Genomic DNA, 12,717 nt, shown 5'->3' with positions numbered 1-12,717 from the left:
AATAAAGGGAACACTAAAATAACACATCCTAGATTTGAATGAATGAAATAATCTTATTAAATACTTTTATTTACATAGTTGAATGTGCTGACAACAAAATCACACAAAAAATATCAATGGAAATCAAATTTATCAACTCATGGAAGTCTGGATTTGGAGTCACCCTCAAAATTAAAGTGGAAAACCACACTACAGGCTGATCTAACTCCTGGACAGTCTGTGGTGCAACGTGGCGTTGGTGGATGGAGCGAGACATGATATCCCAGATGTGCTCAATTGGATTCAGGTCTGGGGAACAGGCGGGCCAGTCCATAGCATCAATACCTTCCTCTTGCAGGAACTGCTGACACACTCCAGCCACATGAGGTCTAGCATTGTCTTGCATTAGGAGGAACCCAGGGCCAACCGCACCAGCATATGGTCTCACAAGGGGTCTGAGGATCTCATCTCGGTACCTAATGGCAGTCAGGCTACCTCTGGCGAGCACATGGAGGGCTGTGCGGCCCCCCAAAGAAATGCCACCCCACACCATGACTGACCCACCGCCAAACCGGTCATGCTGGAGGATGTTGCAGGCAGCAGAACGTTCTCCACGGCGTCTCCAGACTCTGTCACGTCTGTCACATGTGCTTAGTGTGAACCTGCTTTCATCTGTGAAGAGCACAGGGCGCCAGTGGCGAATTTACCAATCTTAGTGTTCTCTGGCAAATGCCAAACGCCCTGCACGGTGTTGGGCTGTAAGCACAACCCCCACCTGTGGATGTCGGGCCCTCATACCACCCTCATGGAGTCTGTTTCTGACCGTTTGAGCAGACACATGCACAATTGTGGCATGCTGGAGGTCATTTTGCAGGGCTCTAGCAGCGATCAACCAGACAGACAGACAGACAGACAGTGGCTTTTATTCCACATGTCACAAAGAAACCAATTTGTACATGATTTGATTTGCCCTAAGTGTCTAAACACTGGACTGAAAATCACCATAGACCCCCACCAACCAGGGATTCTGTAATTCTGTCATGATAGAATGGGCACCCTGAGAAGGTGATCGTGATGCATTTAGGAGGAGTGTTTACACTTCCTCCAGGCTGCAGGAGGGCTCCAGGGGAGATGTGGCATTTTATATAAATGTGAGGATGGTTCTTCTAGCACACGAACTTGGACTTGGTTATGCAGCTCTGAAGAAAATAAACAAAGTCCTAGGGATTCCTTCCCTGAGTCTCAGCTCATATCAGAGACATGACAGGAGAGTGACAGGTCAATAAAAAGGGAGAGTAGCCCATTATTGTCAGGTGACTTGCTGTGTATAAATTATATTTAGTAGCCAACTGGGATTACTGAGAAATTAGCTTTACATGAAGTAAATGCATGCTGATATGCTAATATGTACACAGGGTAACATGCTGATATGCTAATATGTACATAGGGTAACATGCTGATATGCTAATATGTACATAGGGTAACATGCTGATATGCTAATATGTACATAGGGTAACATGCTGATATGCTAATATGTACATAGGGTAACATGCTGATATGCTAATATGTACATAGGGTAACATGCTGATATGCTAATATGTACATAGGGTAACATGGTGATATGCTAATATGTACATAGGGTAACATGCTGATATTTAGTCCTGCAGTTATGACTGTAATGTCGACAGACATCATAATAAGTACTTTTTCCCCCCACTTTAGTAGCAGAGATTCAGAGAGGGCAACAGCCAATGGGGAGTGCTGCAAAGCTAATTAGAATACGCAGATATAGACCCAGACATGGCAGAGTTGCTGAAGGAGGATGAGGATGCCATCATAGACATTCATGGATCCTTTGATGGCTCTTGGCACAAGAGAGGATTCACTTCCAACTACGGGATAGGTGTGTACATTGGTGCTGGTACCAGCCAGCCCTAGAAAATGGTGAAGATCCACCCAGTCGCAAAAAACATGGAGGCCATACATTCTTTAATTGAGAGGATGCACAGAAAATGGTACCTGTATATCACAGGATGTCAAATGATAACATCCTCAAAAGAATGTAGCACGGAGAAACCCAGAATGCAAATGAATGTCTGAACGCTAATATGGTCGTGATGCCCCAAAACTGTCTTCTTGGGCAAAAGCCTCATTGCCAGTATGGCAGTAGCCACGTTCAATGAGGGAGCCACTGCTATATCAGATGGGATGGACTAATTGTGTATTGGCAGCACTTTGGTGACAACTGGAAGCAATCAGAGAGGAGTTGTGAGAGCTGATGCTGCTTCAATGGAGTGTGACAAGGGGAGGCGCAGGTCACATGACACAGTCAAGAAAGTAAAGCAGCTCCAGCAACAACTCAAAGAGGGCCGTACAGATGGGGCAGGCATAGCTGATTACTGTTCTGAACATTTCAACAGCCATACAAAAGCCTTGGATGTGACAAATTGAGAAAAGTGATATGAGAATTTGGCCAAAACTGCATATTTGCCCTACAGACCAGTATTCAAAGCATATGCTCTATTGCTTGAAACAAATGTATTGAACATGCTGATGTATTTGTAAAAGGTATATTTGATGTTTATTTGTCAGTTTAGAAGTGATATATGAAAAAGAGATGAATTTAATGTGACGTAAATGGTCATATTTATGGAAAGTACATTTTAATTGTAGTCTGTGGTGTTTGGCATTACAGTTGTTCTCAATTGCTAAAACACAATTTCTGAAACCTTGCTCCATTTCCTGAAAACATTAAACGCAAAACCTCATCTTCAAGCACTATTTACAAAACCTCTGACTCCTCTCGCAAAATGAAATATTCGCCTCAAAACAGTTTTTACCTGTGTTCAAAATCAAACCCTGCTCTCAAATCATAAACAAAGTGATCAAAATGATAAACACTCTCAAGCAGTCAGTTAACAATACACCGAAAAATAGAAAACACATTGTTCAAAACATACAGTTCTCAGGGAGAAGTACATTTTAAATCTCAAAACAAATGTCATGTTTTTCCATCATTGTCTCTTCCTCTTCATCCTCCTCTTCCTCTTTCTTGCCCTCCTCCTCCTCCTCTTCCTCCTCGTCGCCCACCTCGCATATGCACTCGTCCTCATCCTCTCACATTGTTTCTTCTATCCATTCTCAGACTTTCTCCTTCCCACCTTCAACAACCTGTTTGCTCTCTGAACTGCCTTATATTGGTTGTGTCGCATCATTTGAAACAGGTTAAATCCATTTTGAGTGGTTGTGTTCAATCAATGACATGTGTTCTCTATTTGTATTTGATTGTTGCCACTTGTGTTTACCAGTATGGATGACATGTGCATTAGAGTGCAGAATGTGTTTTGAGAATGAGAATGTGTTTAGAGTTTTGCTGAAAAGTCTAAGTGAGATCTGCATATTGTGTTTTACCATGTGAAATGGTTTAAGGTATTGACAACAGACTGCATAATTAGCTAAATGAGTCCAGGCAACTGAGAACTTTGTTCAGCCAATGGGTTTTAGTGTTTTAGCAATTTGCCCTTTTATAAACGCATTTCATGCAATTCCACGTCATTTTACTTGACTGGAGACTCTGGCATAATCTTTATTAATGCCGTGCTCAAAACAACTGGAAACTCTGAGCTGGGAAATCTCAGACTTCCGACTTTAATGAGTTCAAGACAACTGGGAAATGGGGAAAAAACGAGCTCCGACTGGAAACATTTGTTTTAAACGGTCATCCAACTGGGAATTCTGGCCTCTTTCTAGAGCTCCGACTGGAAACATTTGTTTTAAACGGTCATCCAACTGGGAATTCTGGCCTCTTTCTAGAGCTCCGACTGGAAACGTTTGTTTTAAACGGTCATCCAACTGGGAATTCTGGCCTCTTTCTAGAGCTCCGACTGGAAACATTTGTTTTAAACGGTCATCCTACTGGGAATTCTGGTCTCTTTCTAGAGCTCCGACTGGAAACATTTGTTTTAAACGGTCATCCAACTGGGAATTCTGGCCTCTTTCTAGAGCTCCGACTGGAAACATTTGTTTTAAACGGTCATCCTACTGGGAATTCTGGCCTCTTTCTAGAGCTCCGACTGGAAACATTTGTTTTAAACGGTCATCCAACTGGGAATTCTGGCCTCTTTCTAGAGCTCCGACTGGAAACATTTGTTTTAAACGGTCATCCTACTGGGAATTCTGGTCTCTTTCTAGAGCTCCGACTGGAAACATTTGTTTTTAACGGTCATCCAACTGGGAATTCTGGCCTCTTTCTAGAGCTCCGACTTTCCTGATTTGAAGACCACTGATGTCATGATTCTACCTCATTTTTTCCCGAGTTCCCATTTGTCTTGAAAGCGCAATACCGCACAAATGATCGAAATAACAGGCGAAATAACGAAATAACAAGAAAAACTGAGAATCTGAGATCAATGAAAATGAACTTGAATCCATCAATAGCCTATGCCTAGGTGTGTCTAGACATATTGTATGCTACAATATGAGGAGGAAATTATAGTCCTAAAAATGTTTTAAAGTTTCACTGACAGATTTGCCACGCGTTCCCCACAGTATGCCTTGTTATTGTGCTACACTCCATTTACATTTTAGTCATTTAGCAGACACTCTTATCCAGAGCGACTTACAGTTAGTGAGTGCATACATTTTCATACTGGCCCCCCGTGGGAATCGAACCCACAACCCTGGCGTTGCAAATGCCATGCTCTACCAACTGAGCTACACGGGGCCTAGCTTATTTTAAAAATAAGCTATTTATCCTCTGTGACTACATTTTAGGCTTTCTCATTGTGTAGTAGGCTATTTTGAATTATTTCATTTATTTCTGAACAGACAGCAGTAATTCTATAACTTTGTAAAATGTATTTGAATTGATCAGGCGAGCTGCAGCTCCTCCAGAACCCTTGGCGCGGCTCTATAAATGATGGGCAATGCTGGAGAGATGAGAGTTGGAGGCTCATGTCTGTCAGAGCAGAGAGAGTTCTGGGAGAGATTATTTAAATTTTTACATTGCAAAAAGTGACAATTATCTTTCATGCCAGGAGAGGTACCGGATCCGGCCAAATAGGTTCCGGAACGAAACAGTCCAAAACGGAGAGGTGCCGGATCCTGTTCCGGCAGGATCCGGATAAAATTAAGCACTGATAATACACTATAACCATCATATCGAAGTAAACTTGGAGTCACGCGATATGTTGCGTGGTCCTCCCACTACGACTCGGGAAAGCAGGCAGTTTTAGGCTACAGATGAAATAAGTTATGATGAACTTCACAGGTTGGTGAAAGTGCAAGGTGACGAGCTTGATGCTCCTTTCCAATAAATATTAAGGCTCTTATTCAGCTAACATGATGATCGATGCTTAGCTGCCATTTGTGAAATACAAATAATATCAATATAGCCATACCCACACTGTATCTGTGAGTTGTTGGCATGTGTCATGACCAGAGTGGGCACATTTGCTATATAATGCAACAGCTTTAGTGACAAAACCATCAGTAGAGTTGAAGATGCGATGGAAACCCATTTAACTTGTGTTTTTCATGTGGTACATGGGAATTTAACCACAAAAGTAATTACGTTCTCATGTACAGTCTTTTATCCACAAAAAATCAGTTAGATGGAAACATCTCTGGAGGGAAAATGCGCATATTGTTTTATGCAGATTTTAGAATATTCGCATTGAAACCTTTCGAATATTGGATGAAAACCTATCTATTGACCAGATACTCCATTGGCCGCTCTAACAATTAAAATAATTGTCTTCAAAAATGAAAGGCAGTCGAAAGGAAGCAAGATCAACAGAACAGAAAACCAGAAAAAAAAGTTTTTCAAGGAACAGCAACTGAACCGAGAACAAAAGTGATCTATACTGTTCCAGAACAGAACCTTTATTTGAAAAACATTGGAACTGGTTAATAACGTTTTTCTACGTTCTAGGCATTTTTTTCTAGTCCCACAAAATAAACGCTATAAAGTGCCCTCACTCTGTCACTCAAACTTATTCCAGCGATTGCCTGCCAGCTGAAAGTCTTTACCAGTGTGTGTTTAGCTGTAGCTCAATTGGTAGAGCATGTCGCTTGTAACGCCAGGGTAGTGGGTTCGATCCCCGGGACCACCCATACGTAAATATGTATGCGCACATGACTGTAAGTCGCTTTGGATAAAAGCGTCTGCTAAATGGCATATTATTATTATTTAGGCTGCCTGCCCCTCCCCTCTCTGAAGCAGAGGCTGCTGTGCTGATGTTACAAGCTTAATACAGAAGATAGATGGTTTATTTGCTAGAGAAGAGAATGGTGGTGTCGGGAAGAGTGGGGTGTGCCGGACACAACAAAAGTTTCAGATGCTTTTATTGTCTCCGGCGCTCTATTCCACAAGACGTTCAGGCAGGAGGGGGGTTAACTGGCACGCTAGTCCACAAGACATTCAGACAGGAGGGGGGTTAACTGGCGCTCTAGTCCACAAGACGTTCAGGCAGGAGGGGGGTTAACTGGCGCTCTAGTCCACAAGACGTTCAGGCAGGAGGGGGGTTAACCGGCGCTCTATTCCACAAGACGTTCAGGCAGGAGGGTGGTTAACTGGCGCGCTAGTCCACAAGACATTCAGACAGGAGGGTGGTTAAGTGGCGCACTATTCCACAAGACGTTCAGGCAGGAGGGGGGTTAACTGGCGCTCTAGTCCACAAGACGTTCAGGCAGGAGGGGGGTTAACTGGCGCTCTAGTCCACAAGACGTTCAGGCAGGAGGGGGGTTAACTGGCGCTCTAGTCCACAAGACGTTCAGGCAGGAGGGTGGTTAAGTGGCGCTCTAGTCCACAAGACGTTCAGGCAGGAGGGGGGTTAACTGGCGCTCTAGTCCACAAGACGTTCAGGCAGGAGGGGGGTTAACTGGCGCTCTAGTCCACAAGACGTTCAGGCAGGAGGGGGGTTAACTGGCGCTCTAGTCCACAAGACGTTCAGGCAGGAGGGGGGTTAAAGATGGCGGCCACCTGTAGTCTCTTGTGGTGGTGTGGCCTCACTGGCAGAGTCCAGAACTCTCCTGAGGAGTCAGTGGAAGGAAAGCAGTCTGAACCAGGTTTTCCTCTAGGATTTTTCCTGTGCTTAGCTCTATTCCGTTTCTTTTTATCCCCCAAAAAAACTCCATAGTCCTTGTCGATGACAAGCAGACCCATAACATGATGCAGCCACCACCAAGAAAACAGTGGCACTCAGTGATGTGTTGTGTTGGATTTGCCCCAAACATACAACTTTTTATTCAGGACATAAAGTGAATTTCTTTGCCACATTATTTAGCAGTTTTACTTTAGTGCTTTATTGCAAACAGGATGCATGTTTTGTAATATTTGTGTCCCGTGTGGCTCAGTTGGTAGAGCAAGGTGCTTGCAACGCCAGGGTTGTGGGTTTGATTCCTACGGGGGACCATAGCGTCTGCTAAATGACTGAAATGCGAATGTATTCTGTACAGGCTTCTTTTCACTCTGTCAATTAGGTTAGTAGTGTGGAGTAACTACAATGTTGTTGATCCATCCTCAGTTTTCTCTTATCACAGCCATTCAACTCTAACTGTTATAAAGTCACCATTGGCCTCATGGTGAAGTTCCTGAGCAGTTTCCTTCCTCACCGGCAACTGAGTTAAGAAGGACGCCTGTATCTTTGTGGTGACACACCATCCAAAGTGTAATTAATAATTTCACCATGCTCAAAGAAATATTCTGCTTTTAATTTATTTTTACCCATCTACTAATAGGTGCCCTTCTTTGCGAGGCATTGGAAAACCTCCCTGGTCTTTGTGGTTGAATTTGTGTTTGAAATTCACTGCTCGACTGAGGGACCTTACAGATAATTTTATATGTGGTATACAGGGATGAGGTTGTCATTCAGAAATCCTGTTAAACACTATTATTGCACACAGGTGAGTCCATGGAACTTATTATGTGTCTTGTTAAGCACATTTTTACTCCTGAACTTATTTAGGCTTGCCATAACAAAGGGGTTGAATACTTGTTGACTCAAGACATTTCAGCTTTTCATTTTTAATTAATTTCTAAAAACATTACTCCACTTTGACATTATGGAGTATTGTGTGTAGGCCAGTGACACAAAATCTCAATTTAATCCATTTTAAATTCAGGCTGTGTAACAACAAAATGTGGAAAAATTCAAGGGGTGTGAATACTTTCTGAAGGCACTGCATTATAGACCGTTCAGACTTAAGTAGGGGACGTTGTTGGGCATCTCCTTTAGCATACGCATCAGATTCATCTACTGGGTTGTTATCAATCTAAATAAATACCATCTAAAATAAATATATTGCTTGATTGAATGTCTTAAGAATATTTTGTTTCTTATTTTGAATAGTTGTATATTTAGAAGTACCTAAAATGAATGTAAGGATATGTTTTATATTATAACCAATCAGCATTCAGGATTAGACGTTATATAATATTCTACAAAGGCCTACTGAAACATGTAGCATATTTTCGTTTCCCATACAATAAAAACATGACAATGTAATACATTTGATAAATAGTATTTATAGATGTGATTAGTAATAGAGTTATAGTAAGTAATACAGTCCAGTAACAGCTTATTTTTACAAAGTAAAACGTAAAAGAGAATTATATCAACCCGCAAGGCTCACGGTCATATTATTTGCTGTAAACATGAGGGCCAAAGCTGATAAATAGTGCATAAACAATTGTAAAGGATGAATTACATAAATAAATATCGGTGAAAAGATATCCATGAAAAGATATGAAAACAAGAGTCATTTATTGATTGTATGGGATCCTGTATTGTGTCCTTACCCGTGTTTTAACTCATGAATCAATCTCATGAATAATGCTTCAGTTCGGCTGGCGCTGAACTCTGCTAGCCAAACCCAACGAGTGTTCTAGTATACTCCCTTAAAAAGACCTTAAAAGACCTTCGCTTGAAAATCGTGAAAAAAGAGGCAGTAGTCCTATTTGACCTTTTTGAGATGCCGTAGCCAGTATACACTCAAAATCGTCTGAATTAATTAAGATAACTCAAGCAATCTTGGCAAAATGGGTAAAATTGCAGGACATTTGCTTTAAAACTGCAATAATTCTCTCTGCCCCATGGCAAAATATGTAGAATTACATGAAATTGGTTATAAAATTGCTACATTTTCTCTCCACCCCAATGCAAAATGTGTAGAACTGCAGAATTCCTGCTTTAAAACTGCAATATTTTCTCTACACCACATGGCAAAATGCGTAAAAATAATTAGACCACCCACAATTCTTCATCATCATTACACCATTGTTCTAAATTAAATTCACCCTCTTCACCCTCCTCATCGTTCAGTTCATTCAAATGTAATTGTAAAGTAACGTGCCCCATTATCCGTTTCCATCGCCCGTTCATCCATTGGCATCATTCAACCAGTGAGGAGAGAGACACATTATCACCTGGGTACCAACGTCTTACAGCGCATTTGTCTTTGTCACGAATACCGCCGAGGCTGCTCCTCCTCCTTGTTCGGGCAGGCTTCGGCGTTCGTCGTCCCCGGAGTACTAGCTGCCACCGTTTGATGTTTCGATGTTCGTTTGGTCATGTCTAGTTTAGTGCACCTGTTTCGTATTATGTCCTGAATATGTCCCTTATAAGTTTCCCTGTGTTATGTTTTGGAGTTGTGTGTTGTTGTCCGCCTGTCGTTTGTCTGTTGGTTTATGTTGTGCTTTAGTGTTTTACGCGTTGCGCGTAGGTTTTCACCTCCTGTGTTTTGAGGCCATTTATTTTCTGTATTGTGTATTCAGTCAAGGAAAGCTGTTTAACTTATTCGCTGTGTCCTGCACCTGACTTCACCACCACATCCACAAGTACATCGTGACAGTGTTGTTGTTTTATCGTACTGCTTTGCTTTATCTTGGCCAGGTCGCAGTTGTAAATGAGAACTTGTTCTCAACTGGCTTACCTGGTTAAATAAAGGTGAAATAAAAATGTAAATACAAATGAATGGAAGTTAGGCTAGCGAGCAAGCTTTTTAGCCAGGTAGCCTAGGACAACAACAAATAAAAGTGTGTACTGTATGACAGAGTGATATACCATTTTGTTGTGCTGGAATGTTGTTGCTGAAGAGATTGCTATCTCTTCTCTCACTCTGTTTTGATTCATGCAGGTGACTGTGACCCTCTGGCAGAACGCCCAGAATATGTTCTGGAAGTTAAGATAGGAGACATTGCTCAATTTCTTGGGAAACTAAGCCTGCGGGATAACAGCCAGTCACAAGCAGGAACCAATCCATGTTCTGACCGACCTGTGTACTATGGTCCATTGAGTTGGTTGGAACCTCTCCAGTTAACTGTTAATAAACAATATTAAATTAAACTTAAATTCATTTAAGTTTGACTTCGTGTGTCCCTGTGTTGAATTTCCACGACATCATCAACATGAAAGAAAGGAGGATGTCATTGGTGTTTCTCTACTAGTAGAGTGAGTCAACATGAAAGAGGATGATGTCATTGGTGTTTCTCTCCTAGTAGAGTGAGTCAACATGAAAGAGGAGGATGTCATTGGTGTTTCTCTACAAGTAGAGTGAGTCAACATGAAAGAGGAGGATGTCATTGGTGTTTCTCTACTAGTAGAGTGAGTCAACATGAAAGGGGAGGATGTCATTGGTGTTTCTCTACAAGTAGAGTGAGTCAACATGAAAGAGGAGGATGTCATTGGTGTTTCTCTCCTAGTAGAGTGAGTCAACATGAAAGAGGATGATGTCATTGGTGTTTCTCTCCTAGTAGAGTGAGTCAACATGAAAGAGAGGGTTGTCATTAGTGTTTCTCTACTAGTAGAGTGAGTCAACATGAAAGAGGAGGATGTCATTAGTGTTTCTCTACTGGCACCAACAGACACACACACACACACACACACACACACACACACACACACACACACACACACACACACACACACACACACACACACACACACACACACACACACACACACACACACACACACACACACACACACACACACAGAAATCAGAACCATGTACAGCCACATCATATTTAGCTTACGTTGATTGGACTAAATTGTTTTTGGTATCTTTCAGTTGTCACTGTATTAGACTAAGCAGAGGTGATTTAATAATGTTGAAATGTTGAAGTTGAAATGGTGCTGGAATAGTGGAGGCAGCTCCTGTTTTCTTAGTGACTTGCGTTAACTCTCCGTGGTTCTAAATCAATAGTTGTTTAGTGCATATGAACTAACAGTTTATAGAGCAAACAATGCAATTATCACAACACATAGATTGTAGAGGTTTGTCCGTCCCTCGAGGATGATGACGAATCCGGTGAACCACACAATTAAACAAGGATAGAGAGTGAAAAGGATCTGGCTACACTCATACTGTCCCTGACCCAGTGGCGGTTCCTGAAAAAATTCTCAGGGGGGGCAATTTTTCTGATGATTTAGGTGACCTACACACATTTTAAAAAAGATATGTCCAGCAACAACATGAAGACAGGGGCAGCATATAAGTCAATACCAGAAGCATTTATTGACTGATCTCAAAAGTGTTGGCTTACAAAAGCAAAATAAGTTATCACAGTAAAAATAATCAAGGGTGTTCTTTCACATTCCTCAACACTGCATAAACAATATGCATTTCCATAAAACACCTCATCTAATTGTGCCACAAAGTTGACAAGTCCAAGAAAAATACCAGGGTTGGTGGAGCCCTCAGTTTCATCTTTGCCTCGCAAAGCTAACTCAAACACTAGGCAAAACTTCACACACTGGATTAGCCGGCTGAGGATGTGGCGGTTCTTGCTAACCTCATCGTTGTGGCGGCGGACAGCTAGCCTGTATCCCTCATCCAGTTGAGTGGCAATATTCACTCTCCCCAAAGCAGACAATCTCAAACAGCTATCCATGTGGGTCTTTGACAGCTCATGTTTCTTAATCTTTTCTGAAAGATGGTGCATGTCCGTTACACCAGTCGCTGTCCAAGCGGTGCTGTCTGCCGTGCCGCCTTCAGGGTGAAAGAGTAAGCAGGGGTAGCAGAAGACTGCATTAGCTACATCGCAGCCTGCTAGCCAGGTTTTTCGTTCAGACCAATTTTTGGAAAATCCTCGGGTGTAGGACTTTCCCCATTTAGTAGAAACCTGTTGAATTATTAAATTTGGTCTGGGAGGTCCTAATTGTTTCGTTGCCAATTTATCTTGATTTGTTCGCCGACAAAAAGGAACTTCTTTCAAAGAGACAATCGAGTTGCACTGAACGCTAGCCATCTTGACAGTAGTACGTGAATTGATTGATGCTGCTACCCGCTCTTTTCTTAGTTACGTTCATGGTTATGTTACGTATGACGAAAACGCGTAAGTGCAAGCCCTCCCGGAACCCATAGAGATTGTATTGAAAGCTCTGATATTTGAAAAAAAAAGATTTTACATGAGAGTCTATGAGAGACTTCTGGGGCGATTTTCAACCTGACTGAAATCGCCCCAAAAGAGGCGGGGCCATTTGAAGCACGACTTTAGCCTGATTGGACATTTAGTGGCAGATCAGACGTCTAGATTAGAACACTGATAACTACTGTTGCCGTGATATAATTGATTAGAAAAAAAATCCCTTCCTTTTCCCGTTTGGCAGTGCGTCGCCCATATCGCCCTAATGAACACACCACCGCTGCCCTGACCATTATGAAAAAAGCAAATTGAACAATAAACTTCGGTGTCTCAACACTGTAACGAACTCCGTCGTTGTTCCCCAAGATCAC

This window comes from Coregonus clupeaformis, unplaced genomic scaffold (assembly GCF_020615455.1).
Source record: "Coregonus clupeaformis isolate EN_2021a unplaced genomic scaffold, ASM2061545v1 scaf1770, whole genome shotgun sequence".
Classification (NCBI taxonomy): domain Eukaryota; kingdom Metazoa; phylum Chordata; class Actinopteri; order Salmoniformes; family Salmonidae; genus Coregonus; species Coregonus clupeaformis.
The sequence above is the reverse complement of the archived record's forward strand: the minus strand, read 5'-3'. Positions refer to the sequence as shown.